At 40.3% G+C, this 17,545-nt stretch overlaps 1 long non-coding RNA gene across 1 annotated transcript in view; it reads left to right on the forward strand.

Moving 5' to 3' along the window:
* The window catches only part of LOC118970727 (uncharacterized), a 143,897-nt gene that overhangs the window by 82,369 nt on the left and 43,983 nt on the right, over window positions 1-17,545 (forward strand). Inside the window, exon 4 of the long non-coding RNA XR_012121815.1 lies at window positions 4,625-4,713. This is a non-coding gene — a long non-coding RNA (uncharacterized lncRNA). The remainder of the gene's footprint in view (window positions 1-4,624; window positions 4,714-17,545) is intronic.

Below are 17,545 nucleotides of genomic sequence, written 5' to 3' on the forward strand. Positions count from 1 at the left end.
TGCCATTGTGTCATTCTTCCCATTCTTCCCATGCCTCTGTTTAGATTCAGATTTCTTCTTGCTGATAAAAATAGTCAAGAAAATAGGAATTGATGAATACTTTCACATAATAGAGCATAATAAAGCATATATATCTTAGCCTTAAAATCCATCATCTTAATGGAGAAACTAGAGGCAACTAAGATCAGAAACTCAGCAAGGATACCTACTATCTATATTACTATTCAACATTGACCTAGTGATGTTAGCCAATGCAACTGAATAAGAGAAGTATATTAAAAGAAAAATAATTAGTAAAGAAAGAATAATGCTATCTCTATTTACCAATATAGAAATCTATATAGATGTGTGTGTCTATATACATATATTTGTTAGCTTTGCTTGATGAGAATGCCTAGAAACAATGAAACCTCACTACTAATGAGTATATGCAGAACAAAAGCTTGGTTTCTAAATATCATTCTTCAATAAATAGGAACAGATATACTTAGAAAATACCTGATTCTAAGGCAAGAGACGGGAAAGTATAAGATGTGTGTGGAACATTTTGGAGCTGGTAAATGAAGAAAATGATAGTAACATGTCCAAGGAATGCAGGAGCCAACTTGACACTCTCAATAGCCACCCCGGGGATAATAGGAACAACAAACCAAATAATGATATTAATGGATTAAAACACATACAATAAAATAATTATTTGAGGGCTTGTTCTGATATAAACAAACGAATAAATAAATAAATAAGTGGGGGAGAGGAATCGTTTTTCTTTATAAAGATTTCCAACTGAAGAATGGAGAAAGATTGATGGAAATAGAAAATTACTGTTCGGCAAATTACACAGTAGTGGGTGAAAGATGATGAGAAACAGGATAATTTATGTAGTATCAAAATATCTCCCAAGAAGATACTTATTAATTAAATAGGGGAAAAATAAAATCTTTACAGTGGAAAAACCTGGAAGACACCACTTAACCTAGTGATCACAATTTATATCACCAATAATTAAATAAATTGACATCATGTGCCTTTTAATATGATGAATAATATATTCATATTTTAATATGAATATATGCAAAAATGCATAACTGACTTTATGAGGACACATCAGACAAACCCAAATAGAGGAACAGTCTACAAATGAACTGGCTGGTACTTTTCAAGTGTCAAGGTTTTGAAACACCTTGACTAGACTTTGACCGTGAAAGAAAAACAAAGACTAAGGAACTGTTGGGAGACAAAGGAGATACGACAATGCAACAAGTGATCTTAGATTCCATCTTAAACCAGAAAAAGGATGTTTATGGGAAAATTGGTGAAATTTAAATAAAGTCTGAAGATTAGGTGGTGATGTTACATCAGTGTTAATTTTCTGATTTTGAGGATTGCCATTGTAGTTATGTGAAATGCAGTATTTGGGGAAGCTCAGTGATGAGTATACAAGAATTTTTGGTAGTGTTTTTCCAGTTTTGTAAATCTGAAATTTTTTCCATATAAAAAGATAAATTTCTAAAAAGGAAAATGAAAAAGGTTATGTAATGAATGGAAATTTGGATTAGAAATAGGTAACAAGTTTTAGTAGAAATAACATTAGATTTGTGTTGGGAGACTGATATTCAGATCTTTTGAGTCTTCACCCTCTATAGGTCACTTGAACACTCGGGTTCTTCATTTGTAAAATGAGACAAATAATTTACTTGAACATTTTGAGTATCAAATAAGGTAAAGTTGATTTTTAAAAAAACACCCTGGAATCTGTTAATTGCTGCACAAATTGTTATTACTAGTGAAAATTATTTTATGGTCTTGTTCTAGATAAGGTCAGGGTATTCAGATCCTTTTAAAAGTATTTATAGCTGCTCTGGAGGAGGACATAGCAAATTTAAAGTTTTCCTATAGCACCCAACTGTGCTGGCTTGTAAATCTATGCAAATGGAAAGCAAATGGAAGCCAAGCCTTGAGGGAGCAATGCAAAGCGATACACCCAGAGATAAACCAAATTCCTGGCACATGCACACAAGAAGGGCTCAGAGTGCCCTTACAACCGTGCGGTAAAAGGGCCTGGATCTCTTTATAGAAGAGACCCCAGGAATGGCTGCACAAAGCCCAGGTAACACAGATTCAATATATTTGTCATAATGTTTGTGTCCTAATGTAGAAAAAAATGGCAGATTACCATTTGGAAAAGCATGTGTAGGTGGTTTGCTTCTGGACGGTGTGGCTGGAGCAGTGGTAGTTAATGCTGTGGGAAGGTGGCCCCAAGAGTTCTCTTCAGCACTACAATGAACAGAATTTCTGCTCTAAAGGGCAAAGTCTGAGTTGGGACAGGACTCAGGTGGCATAAAAGCCATGGAAGAAATCACAAAGGATCGATAGGTGTAATAGCATTACCAATAAAACTGTAATATGGTTTCAAAAAAAAGTCCACCATATACCGTGAAGGAATTAAAAGGCAAATGACCAAATAGGAGAACATATTTGTGATAAATATGACAATGGGTTAATATTCATAAAACAAAGAAATATAAAATCAATAAGTAAACCTCAAAAGAACCACCAAATGAAATAAGCAGGCCAGTGACACACACACACACACACACACACACACACACACACACACATGGGCAATAAACACATGGAAAAAACCATGTAACCTATCTGGACATTCAATAAGTACAAATTAAAATAACAGTGAAACACTATTTTCAGCCTGTTGATCGACACAGATTTGTTAAAGGAAATATTCAACATTGGTCAGGGGGAAGATGAGCTTCCTGGGTACCACTCATAGCAAACAGTAGAAATTGGTATAACGAAATTTGTTGTATCACTTTCGGAAAGCAATATGGCAAAACTGTACCATGAAACCAAAAACCCTGTTGTAAGATTTGACCCAACAACCCCTCTTCCTGACATCTATGCTAAAGAGAAAACCAGGGATGTGCTCGACTCTACCTAGGCACAAGACAAACAGCACTGTTTATGCTGCATCCCTGAGCTTGGCTCTCACGGAAATATTCAGGAATCATAGCCGGGTAACGGCGAGGGCCAGGCATTTCCACCCTGGTCACAGAGTGCAGACGTGGTTTGGCATCACCCCGCATCCTCCCGGGTGTTCACTCAGGTACTGTTCCCAAAGCCCTATATGCTGTTGGCACAGTGGCAGAACAAAAAGCATCCGAACTCAAAGATGGGGACAGGAGTCCACGTTCTGCTGTGTGTCATTTGAGTGGCTTTGTCATTCATGTGTCATTTTGGGCCTTGGGAAACATTGATAATAAGGGTGACTACTGTATGAATTGTGTTTATTGAGAATGTACTCTAGACCAGGCACAGTTCTGAGCATTTTGCATATATGAATTCATTTAATCTTCAGCAACCCCATGAGTATCAATCATTGTAGGAATGAGAAAACATAGGCAGAGAGATAGAGTGACTGTCACACTTGGGGCCAAATAGCTAGTGAAATGGAGTCAGGGTTTAAACCCAAGTGTCTTCACTCTTGACCTGCTGTTTCAATGACTTCATTCATTCAACCCCAGGTTGCTGTGAGGATCAGGACAGAAAATATATGGGAAAGAGATTGTTTAAAATCATAAAGCAGGACTTACATGTAAAGCCCACTTACTGCTTGAAAGGTAATGATAAGGACATAATCTGGAGTACCTGCCTTGCCAGCATTTGCCAATAACTCCACATTTACAATTCGAATAAAGAAATCCAGGTTAGATATAAAAGTGAGTATTGAAAAATCTTTTTATTTTTTAAAACCATAAGCTAGTGGAGAAGAGATGCCTTGCTAATGGAGAAAAATGGGAAAAGGTATGGTTAGGCTTGTTCTTCCCATTTTCTGAAGGTAAAATTTAATGCAGACTGGAGAGTCAGTTTTTTAACAAAGGGAGGTTTTCTTGGTCCTATTTGTCTAGCTATATTTCCTTCCACCCTGCTTTTAGGTTGAAGAAGCTTAATTTAATTTGCTAGTAAGAAAATGTTTTGCTTTCATGTTTCATGATGTATTAATGTATAAAAAGATTAATTAGCATAAAAGATAAATTACAAAGCACTTGAACTAAATGAACGCTAATTATGATGGAAGCTAAACATAATCACTTCATTAGCAGAACAGGGAAAACGAAAATGGCATGGGAAGACTATGAAGTTCTCAATGACCTGACGGGTGAATGAAAGCGAGTAAGCACAGACGCCGGTGGTTCCGTCCAGGTAATCGGCTGAACCACGGAGCAATGGCTGTCTTACAGAGTACAGGATGGGGGCACTTGACCACCAGATTCCCTCATTTGGCAAAATGGTGTTTAGAGATGCTCCTGAGTATTTCAATACACAGAGTTAGTGACATGGCTGGACTCAGTGTGTGTTTATTTACCTCCATGCTTTTTGACAGCTATTCGCTCTCCTTGGAGGACATCTTTTCTCTGTGATCCTCCAACGTGACTTTCCTTAGTAGTGGAGCTCGGGCCTCTCCTCACCCTGTGTGCCCTCCTCAGTTTGGTGTACCTACTTCCACAGATTTCAGTATAAAGTATTTGCCAAATTCTTTCAAATCCTTATCTCTGGGCTTTGCCGCATAAGTTCTGTTAGCTATTACTCATCACCTTCGTGTTCACAGGCGCCTCACACCAGAACGACCAGAGGAGCTTGTCATCCTTCTGAACCCCTGTCCTGGTTCGTGGTGGCCACATCGACCCGGCTGTGCAGGTCAGAGTCAAAGAGCTGTCGCCACACTCATTCCCGCCTCTTGCTTCTCTTTAAAAATATGTTTTTTTATTGAGATGTAATCCACATATCATAAAATTTGCCCTTTTAAAGATTACACTTCAGTGGCTTTTAGTATATTCCCAGAGTCATGCATCTATTACCACAGTCAATTCTAGAATATTTTCATATCCCATAAAGAGTGTCCCTTAGCCATTCTCCCAGTCCCTCCTCCTCCCAGCTCCTGCCAACCACTAATGGGCTTTCTATCACTATAGATTTTCCAATCATGGACGCTTCATATGAATGGAATCATACAATACATGGGTTGTTGTGATTGGCTCCTGTCACTTAGCATAACGTTTTTGAGGTCCATCCATGCTGTAGCGTATCCCAGTGTATGTTGCTTTATGACTAAATAATATTCCACGGTGATCAACATTTCTTATCTGAACAGTTGTATACATTCCTAACTTCTTCCTTCTTCCTTTGCTCTAGTCTTTTCCCTTCTAGGTCATTCTCTTCACTGTTTCCAGAGACATCTGTAAACATAATCTGATTATGTCCTGCTTAAATCTTCTGGTGGCTCCCACTCCTTGGAGAATGAGGTCCAAACTCCTGGACCCAGTACATGAGTTCTAGGGTGCTTGCACTGACCTCTGCAGCCTCTTTTGCCTTCTTCTCCTCCTGTATGCTGGGCACAGCCAGAGGGGCCCACCTGCTCAGTTCGTTTTTGTGTGTGTGACCAGCTCCTCTGCCAGGAAGGTCCTTACTTCCAGATTCTGCCCAGCATATTCCTGCTCATCCTTCTCTACTTATATGTCACCTCCTCTTTGAGTTTCCATGGGAACTTGAAGGCAATTCCAATATAGTATGTGTCCCTGGCTGTGATTTTTTGGGAATATCTATGAACTTGAATCCATGGACTAAGTTTTGCTTCTCTCTCTAGTCTCAGAGCCTGGTACAGACCTTGGAATACAGACAGAAATTGCTAAAGGTCTGTCAAATAAATAAATGCTTAGTAATAGAAAGAAATATAATATTTTAAACATTCCTGTCAGTAGCTTACAAAATAATAAACAATGTGAATATTTTTGTCTGAGTACAGGTGTACTAACAGGGATATCAGAGTGTTGTGGGCAACAAAAAAAAAAGGAGCAAAGCCACCATTAAAAAGAATAGACATTTTTATTGCCTGGGAATGGCTTGATTATTATCAAACATTCACTAGACATTTGCTGACCACTCTATTTCACTCTGACACTAATAGCACAAGGATCTCAGTAAATAACTGGTTCATAGAAAGAATCTGCTCTTGAATTTTAATGTGCAAAATGTCTTTCACCCATACACCATGGATTTTTGTCATGAAGTTCTTGTAGTAACCAAAGTTGTGATCCATAAAAGTAGGTATCGAAGGGCTCTGTAGCCACACACTAAACCTAAAAAGCCAAAATAGAATATTTCTTCTTTTTAGGAAGTGAGTGGTTGTTTCTCACTGAACTGATCAACCATGTGTACCTTCTTCTGATACTGAAGTTAATCTTGTGGTTTGTGTTTGAAACTTTTGAGGATTTAAAAATGATTCCTGTTATGTAGAGTTCTTGCTTTTTAATTCCTACCAACAGTATGAGACCGTCCTTTTGGAATTCTCAATTGACAGTGGAGCTGTAAAAGTTAATTGACTTGGCAAACAGGTTCACAAGGGATGTAATATTCAAAGGCAGATCATAGTCTTTTTGTGCAGAAGCACATAAGAAGTCTAGGGGAAACAGTGATCTTCAACATCAAGTCTGTAAAATCCAACACAGGTAAGCTACCCAAATATTTTTTCACCTTTCTTCTGTGCCTTTCTCCTCTCTTGACGAAAAACTACTTGAATTAGCTGCCTGGAATCCTCAAACTCAAATTCTAATTAGTGAAGCACTACCCATTTCCTCAACCCCACTCCCCAGGACTACCCTCAGTTCTCCCAAATGTTTGCTTGGTGATTTTCAAAAGTGGAAAGCTCAGAGGCAGAAAGAAGGATAATGAATTTCTGCAAAGAACTTTGTTTCCAGTGTTACAGCCAAGGGTAGACCTTCATGCACATTATCAACAAGATTATTGTCTGCCAATGTATCATTAGTCTATCTCAAAACCCTAGTTCTCTGGCACCTGAGAAATATCAGTGCACTCAACTTCTGGAAAACCTGGTCTTGCATATATTCTATGCCAAACAGAATTTTCAGGGAAAGTGTTTGGGTGATGTCACAGAACCTTAATGTTCATGTATAAAAATGTCTTTGATTAAATCCCTTTCTTCTCTGAATTCTTAAGGCCCTGGTTTATTGTACTGCCCAGTTCAGATTAAGTCATATATTGTCTTTTTTATTCTCTAGTTGTTTCAAATGTTAATCTTTTCTTTTCAACTGGATTTTTTAAATGCTGAGAGCAGAGTCTGGGATTCAGACTTTTCATTTCCGGTAGTCTGGCCAATGTAGTCAGTGCTGGGCAAGACTTTGGTACTTGTTTTGGACTAACATTCCTACTGATAAACTCTCCAAAAAATGTCAGAAGTTACTCTTTGACTGTATCAAACTCCCAGCAAGTCATTCTGTGGATATTAACAGACTGATCCTAAAGTTTATATGGAGAGGCAAAGAACCAGAATGGCCAACACAACCTTGAAAGAGAAGAATTTGTTTCAGAAATTGTATCTGCCCCTCTCCCATCCCCTGCTCACTGTCTCAGATACTCTGTTCTTGGAATTATATCCTCTTTGTCTTGAGGTATCAATTTCTCCTCTTCTCACAGCATACTAACTGGCTCTAAAATCTTCCACCTTGAAAAACATAAAAAAAAAAAATGTCTTTCTCCGATGGCTCAGTATTCCCATCTAGGCACTGCTTTACATTTTTTTTTTTTGAGAGGGCATCTCTCATATTTATTGATCAAATGGTTGTTAACAACAATAAAACTCAGTATAGGGGGGTCAATGCTCAATGTACAATCATTAATCCATCTCAAGCCTAATTCTCGTCAGTCTCCAATCTTCTGAAGCATAACGAACAAGTTCTTATGTGGTGAACGAATTCTTACATAGTGAATAAATTCTTACATGGTGAACAGTACAAGGGCAGTCATCACAGAAACTTTCGGTTTTGATCACGCATTATGACCTATAAACAATCAGGTCAAATATGAATATTCGTTTGATTTTTGTACTTGATTTATATGTTGATCCCACATTTCTCCCTCTATTATTATTATTATTTTTATTTTTAATAAAATGCTGAAGTGGTAGGTAGATGCAAGATAAAGGTAGAAAACATCGTTTAGTGCTGTAAGAGGGCAAATGTAGATGGTCAGGTGTGTGCCTATAAGCTAAGTATTAATCCAGGCTAGACAAGGGCAGCAAGACATCCACGGATGCAGAAGATTTCTCTCAAAGCAGGAGGGGTGAGGTTCTGAGCCTCACCTCTGTTGATCCCCAAATTCTCACCTGATGGCTCCCCTGCGACTGTGCCTGTCTTAGGTTGTTCCTCCCTTGAGGAATCTTACCCGTCTCTGGCTAACCAGTCATCTTCTGGGGCCATACAGGGAAATGTAAAGTTGGTAAGTGAGAGAGAAGCCATATTGTTTGAAAAGGTTAGCTTTTTACTTCTTTGCAGATTTATGCCCTGTGGCTTCTATGCCCAGCACTTGTCTCAAGGTATCTTTACCACCTGGAGGAATTATGATACTCGGTAAATTCGATATGAGGCACGAATTCTATTTAAGGGTTGTAATTAGGAAGGAAGAAGAAAAGCTATAGATGTAGCATATGGAAGGAAACATGGGAGGATTGATTATTTCTTTGACATATCTTCTTGTAGAGTACCTTAAGTATGTATAGGTTTTAAACTACTAACTAATTTGCACACACATATTAACATAATAGGAATACGGTGACATAAACAAAGCAAATCTATAATTACCATCCATCTCCAGTGAAGCCAAGAAAACCATTTAGGCACCCTAGGCATTTGTGAAAATTTATCTATGATATGATGGATATTGTCCAACTGTACTTGAACAATCAGACAAATTAAAGCAGCCCATTTCTGGGATCTGTCCACATCCCATATGTTCTTTTAACCGTAGATAGTCTATAGTCATGAGATTTTGGAGTGCTACAACTTGCACCCCTCCCAACTCCTGGTTGAGTTCCAACAGTACAGATCCGGTCAAATTCTTTGTCTCACTGTATGCACATGCCAGCCTAGACATCTCCCTCATTCCTATGACAAGTCCAGTAGACGGTGGGCTGGATGCAGCCACAACCGCAGCATCATCCGGATCCCTGTGGAGGCTTTTTGATGATCATCCCCCGGCACGAGTCCTCCAGAGAGTGCTGATGCCGGAAGCTCCTCCTCATATCGTATCTTAGTTCATTTTCTGGGTATCCAAGCTAGGCCTTGATCTTCTGCATAGAAACAAACAGACCCTTTGCCCACACTTTGACATGCCCTCTATACCACTGTGCAGAATTCATTGGAGGTCAGCACACAGTAACTGCTTTTTTTTTTTTTTTTTATTAAGAGAAAGGAATATTATCAGAAAAGAGTACCTCCGTAGCTGATCATCTGACACCCTTTAAGTGATCAACATTAAGGATATTTAAAGCATGCGTTGATCTTTGATTTACCAATAGTTTTATCCTATCAAGGAGTAATCCTCCTTTTCTTTCTTTCTTTCTTTCTTTTTTTTTTTTTTAATTTTTTATCTACACTTACATGAAGAATACTATGTTTACTATGCTCTCCCCTATATCAGGTCCCCCCTAACAACCACATTACGGTTACTGTCCAGCAGCTTAGCAAAATGTTGTAGAGTCACTACTTGTCCTGTCTGTGTTGTGCAGCCCACCCTCTGCTTTCTCCCTCCCCCCAATGCATGCTAATCTTAATATCCCTCTTCTTTTTCCCCCCCCTTATCCCTCCCTGCCCACCCATCCTCCCCAGTTCCTTTCCCTTTGGTACCTGTTAGTCCATTTTTGGGTTCTGTAATTCCGCTGTTTTGTTCCTTCAGTTTTTCCTTTGTTCCTATACTCCTCAGATGAGTGAAATCATTTGGTATTTCTCTTTCTCCACTTGGCTTATTTCACTGAGCATAATACTCTCCAGCTCCATCCATGTTGCTGCAAATGGTTGGATTTTTCCACTTCTTATGGCTGAGTAGTATTCCATTGTGTATATGTACCACATTTTCTTTATCCATTCATCTACCGATGGACATTTAGGTTGCTTCCAATTCTTGGCTATTGTAAATAGTGCTGCGATAAACATAGGGGTGCATCTGTCTTTCTCAAACTTGATTGCTGCGTTCTTAGGGTAAATTCCTAGGAGTGGAATTCCTGGGTCAAATGGTAGGTCTGTTTTGAGCATTTTGATGAACCTCCATACTGCTTTCCACAATGGTTGAACTAATTTACATTCCCACCAGCAGTGTAGGAGGGTTCCCCTTTCTCCACAGCCTCGCCAACATTTGTTGTTGTTTGTCTTTTGGATGGCAGCCATCCTTACTGGTGTGAGGTGATACCTCATTGTAGTTTTAATTTGCATTTCTCTGATAATTAGCGATGTGGAGCATCTTTTCATGTGTCTGTTGGCCATCTGTATTTCTTTTTTAGAGAACTGTCTGTTCAGTTCCTCTGCCCATTTTTTAATTGGGTTATTTGTTTTTTGTTTGTTGAGGCGTGTGATCTCTTTGTATATTCTGGACGTCAAGCCTTTATCGGATCTGTCATTTTCAAATATATTCTCCCATACTGTAGGGTTCCTTTTTGTTCTATTGATGGTGTCTTTCGCTGTACAGAAGCTTTTCAGCTTAATGTAGTTCCACTTGCTCATTTTTGCTGTTGTTTTCCTTGCCCGGGGAGATATGTTCAAGAAGAGGTCACTCATGTTTATGTCTAAGAGGTTTTTGCCTATGTTTTTTTCCAAGAGTTTAATGTTTTCATGACTTACATTCAGGTCTTTGATCCATTTTGAGTTTACCTTTGTATATGGGGTTAGACAATGGTCCAGTTTCATTCTCCTACATGTAGCTGTCCAGTTTTGCCAGCACCATCTGTTGAAGAGACTGTCATTTTGCCATTGTATGTCCATGGCTCCTTTATCAAATATTAATTGACCATATATGTTTGGATCAATTTCTGGAGTCTCTAATCTGTTCCACTGGTCTGTGGCTCTGTTCTTGTGCCAGTACCAAATTGTCTTGATTACTATGGCTTTGTAGTAGAGCTTGAAGTTGGGGAGTGAGATCCCCCCTACTTTATTCTTTTTCAGGATTGCTTTGGCTATTTGGGGTCTTTGGTGTTTCCATATGAATTTTTGAATTATTTGTTCCAATTCATTGAATAATGTTGCTGGTAATTTGAGAGGGATTGCATCAAATCTGTATATTGCTTTGGGCAGGATGGCCATTTTGACGATATTAATTCTTCCTAGCCATGAGCATGGGATGAGTTTCCATTTATTAGTATCCCCTTTAATTTCTCTTAAGAGTGACTTGTAGTTTTCAGAGTATAAGTCTTTCACTTCTTTGGTTAGGTTTATTCCTAGGTATTTTATTCTTTTTGATGCAATTGTGAATGGAATTGTTTTCCTGATTTCTCTTTCTATTGATTCATTGTTAGTGTATAGGAAAGCTACAGATTTCTGTGTGTTAATTTTGTATCCTGCAACTTTGCTGTATTCCGATATCAGTTCTAGTAGTTTTGGAGTGGAGTCTTTAGGGTTTTTTATGTACAGTATCATATCATCTGCAAATAGTGACAGTTTAACTTCTTCTTTACCAATCTGGATTCCTTGTATTTCTTTGTTTTGTCTGATTGCCGTGGCTAGGACCTCCAGTACTATGTTAAACAACAGTGGGGAGAGTGGGCATCCCTGTCTTGTTCCCGATCTCAGAAGAAATGCTTTCAGCTTCTCGCTGTTCAGTATAATGCTGGCTGTGGGTTTATCATATATGGCCTTTATTATGTTGAGGTACTTGCCCTCTATTCCCATTTTGCTGAGAGTTTTTATCATGAATGGATGTTGAATTTTGTCAAATGCTTTTTCAGCATCTATGGAGATGATCATGTGTTTTTTGTCTTTCTTTTTGTTGATGTGGTGGATGATGTTGATGGATTTTCGAATGTTGTACCATCCTTGCATCCCTGGGATGAACCCCACTTGGTCATGGTGTATGATCCTTTTGATATACTGTTGAATTCTGTTTGCTAATATTTTATTGATTATTTTTGCATCTACATTCATCAGGGATATTGGTCTGTAATTTTCTTTTTTGGTGGGGTCTTTGCCTGGTTTTGGTATTAGGGTGATGTTGGCTTCATAGAATGGGTTGGGGAGTATTCCCTCTTCTTCTATTTTGTGGAACACTTTAAGGAGAATGGGTATTATATCTTCTCTGTGTGTCTGATAAAATTCCGAGGTAAATCTGTCCGGCCCCGGGGTTTTGTTCTTGGGTAGTTTTTTGATTACTGTTTCAATTTCTTTGCTCATAATTGGTTTGTTTAACTTTTGTGTTTCTTCCTTGGTCAGTCTTGGGAGGTTGTATTTTTCTAGGAAGTTGTCCACTTCTTCTAGGTTTTCCAGCTTGTTGGCATATAGGTTTTCATAGCAGTCTTTAATAATTCTTTGTATTTCTGTGGAGTCTGTTGTGATTTATCCATTCTCATTTCTGATTATGTTGATTTGTGTTGATTCTCTTTTTCTCTTAATAAGTTGGGCTAGAGGCTTATCTATTTTGTTTATTCTCTCGAAGAACCAGCTCTTGGTTTCGTTGATTTTTGCTATTGTTTTATTCTTCTCAATTTTGTTTATTTCTTCTCTGATCTTTATTATATCCCTCCTTCTGCTGACTTTAGGCCTCATTTGTTCTTCTTTTTCCAGTTTTGATAATTGTGATGTTAGACTATTCATTTGGGATTGTTCTTCCTTCTTCAAGTGTGCCTGGATTGCTATATACTTTCCTCTTAAGACTGCTTTCGCTGCATCCCACAGAAGTTGGGGCTTAGTGTTGTTGTTGTTGTCATTTGTTTCTATATATTCCTTGATCTCTATTTTGATTTGTTCATTGATCCATTGATTATTTAGTAGCATGTTGTTAAGCCTCCATGTGTTTGTGAGCCTTTTTGTTTTCTTTGTAGAATTTATTTCTACTTTTATACCTTTGTGGTCTGAAAAATTGGTTGGTAGAATTTCAATGTTTTGGAATTTACTGAGGCTCTTTTTGTGAGCTAGTATGTGGTCTATTCTGGAGAGTGTTCCATGTGCACTTGAGAAGAATGTATATCCTGTTGCTTTTGGATGTAGAGTTCTATAGATGTCTATTAGGTCCATCTGTTCTAGTGTGTTGTTCAGTGCCTGTGTGTCCTTACTTATTTTCTGCCCAGTGGATCTATCCTTTGGGGTGAGTGGTGTGTTGAAGTCTCCTACAATGAATGCATTGCAGTCTATTTCCCTCTTTAGTTCTGTTAGTATTTGCTTCACATATGCTGGTGCTCCTGTATTGGGTGCATATATATTTAGAATGGTTATATCCTCTTGTTGGACTGAGCCCTTTATCATTATGTAGTATCCTTCTTTATCTCTTGTTACTTTCTTTGTTTTGAAGTCTATTTTGTCTGATATTAGTACTGCAACCCCTGCTTTCTTCTCACTGTTGTTTGCCTGAAATATGTTTTTCTATCCCTTGACTTTTAGTCTATGCTTATCTTTGGGTTTAAGGTGAGTTTCTTGTAAGCAGCATATAGATGGGTCTTGCTTTTTTATCCATTCTATTACTCTATGTCTTTTGATTGGTGCATTAAGTCCATTTACATTTAGGGTGACTATTGAGAGATATGTACTTATTGCCATTGCAGGCTTTAGATTCGTGGTTACCAAAGGTTCAAGGTTAGCTTCTTTAGTATCTTACTGCCTAACTTAGCTCACTTATTGAGCTGTTATATACACTGTCTGGAGATTGTTTTCTTCTCTCCCTTCTTATTCCTCCTCCTCCATTCTTCATATGTTGTGTGTTATGTTCTGTGCTCTTTTTAGGGGTGCTCCCATCTAGAGCAGTCCCTGTAGGATGCCCTGTAGAGGTGGTTTGTGGGAAGCAAATTCCCTCAGCTTTTGCTTGTCTGGGAATTGTTTAATCCCACCATCATATTTAAATGATAGTCGTGCTGGATACAGTATTCTTGGTTCAAGGCCCTTCTGTTTCATTGCATTAAGTATATCATGCCATTCTCTTCTGGCCTGTAGGGTTTCTGTCGAGAAGTCTGATGTTAGCCTGATGGGTTTTCCTTTATAGGTGACCTTTTTCTCTCTAGCTGCCTTTAAAACTCTTTCCTTGTCCTTGATCCGTGCCATTTTAATTACTATGTGTCTTGGTGTTGTCCTCCTTGGATCCTTTCTGTTGGGGGTTCTGTGTAATTCCATGGTCTGTTCGATTATTTCCTCCCCCAGCTTGGGGAAGTTTTCAGCAATTATTTCTTCAAAGAGACTTTCTATCCCTTTTCCTCTTTCTTCTTCTGGTATCCCTATAATACGAATATTATTCCTTTTGGCTTGGTCACATAGTTCTCTTAGTGTTGTTTCATTCCTGGAGATCCTTTTATCTCTCTCTATGTCAGCTTCTATACGTTCCTGTTCTCTGGCTTCTATTCCTTCAATGGCCTCTTGCATCTTATCCATTCTGCTTATAAATCCTTCCAGGGATTGTTTCACTTCTGTGATCTCCTTCCTGACATCTGTGATCTCCTTCCGGACTTCATCCCACTGCTCTTGCATTTTTCTCTGCATCTCATTCCATTGCTCTTGCATTTTTCTCTGCATCTCTGTCAGCATGTTCATGATTTTTATTTTGAATTCTTTTTCAGGAGGACTGGTTAAGTCTGTCTCCTTCTCAGGTGTTGTCTCTGTGATCTTTGTCTGCCTGTAGTTTTGCCTTTTCATGGTGATAGAGATAGTGTGCAGAGCTGGTACAAGTGACCGCTGGAAGAGCTTCCCTTCTTGTTGGTTTGTGGCCTTCCTCTCCTGGGAGAATAGCGACCTCTAGTGGCTTGTGCTGGGCAGCTGTGTGCAGACAGGGCTTCTGCTTCCTGCCCCGTTGCTATGGGGTTTATCTCCGCTGTTGCTGTGGGCGTGGCCTGGCTGGGGCTGCTCCTCCAAAATGGTGGAGGGGAAGGTCCGGGAGGCTATTTATCTCTGTAAGGGGCCTCTGTGCTCCCTGCTGCTCAGGGGGTTAGAGTGCGCAGAGATCCCCAGATTCCCTGCCTCTGGTCTAAGTGACCTGTCCTGCCCCTTTAAGACTTCCAAAAAGCACTCTCCAAACCAAAACAACAACAGCAACAATGAGAGAGGGAACAGAAAAAAAAAAAAAAAAAAAGGAAAAAACACGCGATTTTTTTTTGTCCTCAGGCACCGGTCCCAGGCACCCGCTCACTGGTCCTGCTGCCCTGTCTCCTTAGCACCAAGGTCCCTGTCCCTTCAAGGCTTCCAAAAAGTACCCACCCACCGGTCCCGCAGGGAAAAACATGCGATATTCTTTGTCCTCTGGCGCCAGTCCCAGGCACCCGCTCACCAGTCCCGCCGCCTTGCCTCCCTAGCACTGAGGTCCCTGTCCCTATAAGGCTTCCAAAAAGCACTCGCCAAAAAGAAAAAAAAAAAAGGGAAAAACACGCGATTTCCTCCGTCCTCAGGTGGTGCCGGTCTCAGGCACCCGCCCACCGGTCCTGCTGCTCTGCATCTCTAGCACCAGGGTCCCTGTCCCTTTAAGGCTTCCAAAAAGCACTCGCCAAAAAGAGAAAAAAAAATAAAAGAAAGGGGGAAAAACGCGCGATTTCCTCCGTCCTCAGGTGCCGGTCTCAGGCACCCACCCACCGGTCCCGCAGGGAAAAATGCAGGATATTCTTTGTCCTCAGGCACCGGTCCCAGGCACCCACTCACCAGTCCCGCCGCCCTGCCTCCCTAGCACCGGGGTCCCTGTCCCTTTAAGGCTTCCAAAAAGCGCTCGCCAAAAAGAGAGAAAAAAAGGGGAAAAACGCGGAATTTCCTCCGTCCTCAGGTGCTGGTCTCAGGCACCCGCACACCGGTCCCGCTGGTAAAAATGCAGGATATTCTTTGTCCTCAGGCACCGGTCCCAGGCACCCGCTCACCAGTCCCGCCGCCCTGCCTCCCTAGCACCGGGGTCCCTGTCCCTTTAAGGCTTCCAAAAAAGTGCTCGCCAAAAAAAAAACCGCTCCGGTTTCTTTCCACCTGCCGGGAGCCGGGGGGAGTGGCGCTAGGGTCCCGCCGGGCCGGGGCTTGTATCTTACCCCCTTCGCAAGGCGCTGGGTTCTTGCAGGTGTGGATGTGGTCTGGATGTTGTCCTGTGTCCTGTGGTCTTTATTTTAGGAAGATTTTTCTTTGTTATATTTTCATAGCTCTATGTGTTTTTGGGAGGAGATTTCCACTGCTCTACTCACGCCGCCATCCTGGCTCCACCTCCTGCTTTACATTTTTGCTCCCCCTGACATACAGACTTCTTGAAAGTTGTCCATATTCACAGTCCCCACTTTCTTATTCTCTCTCCCACTTTTCCTATTGGGACTCTGGTCCTCTCTGAAACTGCTCCTGCCAAGGTCACCTATTACTTCCACAAGGCCAGGTTCAAAGGCCACTTTTCTGTTCACTTCTTACTTGACATTTCAGCACATTTGACATGTCCTCCTTCTTGAAACACTCTGTTCTGTGGCTGCCCCGATGACATGATGGCGCCCTTTCTGGCTTTGTCCCACCTCACTGACTACTCCTCCATCTCCTCTGCCGGCATTTCCCCCTTTGCTTTCCCTCTATTTATTGGTGACCTCAGGGCTCAGTCCTGGGCTCTTTTCTCTATTTTACTCTTTTCCTAGGTAAACCATTGGTTCCCATGGTTTCCCTTCACCCCAGTGCCCACAACCCCTCTTTTGCATGTGAGTGCCTCTAACTGCAAGGTCTAGACCTCTCCTGACAGTGTGAGAGGGGGTCAATTGGAGTGTGGGCTTTTCCCTTTTCCTGCAACAATGGCTAGCCTGCCTGGTTAGCAAATTAAGATCTGTCTTGAGTCCAAAAGATGAAGTAAAATTTATGATTTGGAAAGATTATTACTTATCATTAAAGAAGATTTCTTATGGTAAATCATTTTGATTTCATCATAGGAAAGTTCATTTCTTATCACCCATAACCAAATGTGTTGCAGTTTGTTTTAGTTTCAAGCTTCCTGGCTCTAAAGTTAAAAGTGACTCAAATCAACCAGAGTGCACATTTTCGTGTGTGGCCTGTCCTCCCCTTTCCCCTAATTTTGTAGTTGGAAACACCTTAAAAGGAAAAATAACTCCCCTTTGGGCAAAGTGAAGCAAAAACGTAAACCGCTGCTTATACTATCTTGAATGAATGTATGCGTGTTTCCCATCATTACCCTTTGTGGTTTTGAGTAGGATTTGAGAGGAAATAGGGAAAAGAAATAGAAAAATATCAAAGCACATGCATAAAACCATAAAAATGGAAGAGACGGCTGTGAGAGCTTACTGAAAGAAAAAAGGTGGTGGGTGTGGGTGTGGGGTGGGGAGTAGAACTGATATGTTTAGTTCTCATGCCAGCTAAATTTTTAGCATCTCTAAGAATAGGTTGCTAAGAATAAGAAATGGGCTTTCTGCATCAAGCTTCCCAGTCTTCACAGAATTCAGGTTACTGTTTACTTTCCGTCTCTTTGGACAGCTGGTTCAATCCTGATTCGGTCCTCCTGTCTAGGACTTCTTCAACAAAATCTCCCTCCACTCCCTGCAGTATGGTTG

This window comes from Manis javanica, chromosome 1 (assembly GCF_040802235.1).
Source record: "Manis javanica isolate MJ-LG chromosome 1, MJ_LKY, whole genome shotgun sequence".
Lineage (NCBI taxonomy): Eukaryota > Metazoa > Chordata > Mammalia > Pholidota > Manidae > Manis > Manis javanica.